The sequence below is a fragment of the Arachis hypogaea genome, chromosome 11 (genome assembly GCF_003086295.3).
Source record: "Arachis hypogaea cultivar Tifrunner chromosome 11, arahy.Tifrunner.gnm2.J5K5, whole genome shotgun sequence".
NCBI lineage: Eukaryota > Viridiplantae > Streptophyta > Magnoliopsida > Fabales > Fabaceae > Arachis > Arachis hypogaea.
In genome coordinates, this window is record NC_092046.1 from 118,483,454 (window position 1) to 118,484,256 (window position 803).

General features: G+C 40.7%; 1 non-coding gene across 1 annotated transcript; it reads right to left on the minus strand.

The window, feature by feature from the left end:
- Positions 1-482: 482 nt before the first annotated feature.
- On the minus strand, positions 483-590 carry LOC112724820 (small nucleolar RNA R71). The gene has a single exon (XR_003163965.1). It is a non-coding gene; the product is annotated as a small nucleolar RNA R71 (small nucleolar RNA).
- Positions 591-803: the final 213 nt, after the last annotated feature.

The window sequence follows — 803 nt, forward strand, 5'->3', positions numbered from 1 at the left end:
CTGAAAGGACTCTGAATAGGAAGCTAAGGGAAGCTAAAGCACAACTCTTTGGAGAAAGTCTGACTGAAAATTTCGAAAAAGAAGGAGACATGGCCGAAAATAATAACAATGCAAGGAAGATGCTTGGTGACTTTACTGCACCAAATTCCAATTTACATGGAAGAAGCATCTCAATCCCTGCCATTGGAGCAAACAATTTTGAGCTGAAACCTCAATTAATTTCTCTGATGCAACAGAACTGCAAGTTTTATGGACTTCCATCAGAAGATCTTTTTCAGTTCTTAACTGAATTCTTGCAGACCTATGATACTGTTAAGACCAATGGGGTTGATCCCGAGGTCTACAAGCTTATGCTTTTTCCATTTTCTGTAAGAGACAGAGCTAGAATATGGTTGGACTCTCAACCTAAAGACAGCCTGAACTCTTGGGATAAGCTGGTCACGGCTTTCTTAGCCAAGTTCTTTCCTCCTCAAAAGCTTAGCAAGCTTAGAGTGGATGTTCAAACCTTCAGATAGAAGGAAGGTGAATCTCTCTATGAAGCTTGGGAGAGATACAAGGAACTGACCAAAAAGTGTCCTTCTGACATGCTTTCAGAATGGACCATCCTGGATATATTCTATGATGGTCTGTCTGAATTATCAAAGATGTCATTGGACCATTCTGCAGGTGGATCCATTCACCTAAAGAAAATACCTGCAGAAGCTCAAGAACTCATTGACATGGTTGCAAATAACCTGTTCATGTACACTTCTGAAAGGAATCCTGTGAGTAATGGGATGCCTCAGAGGAAGGAAGTTCTTGAA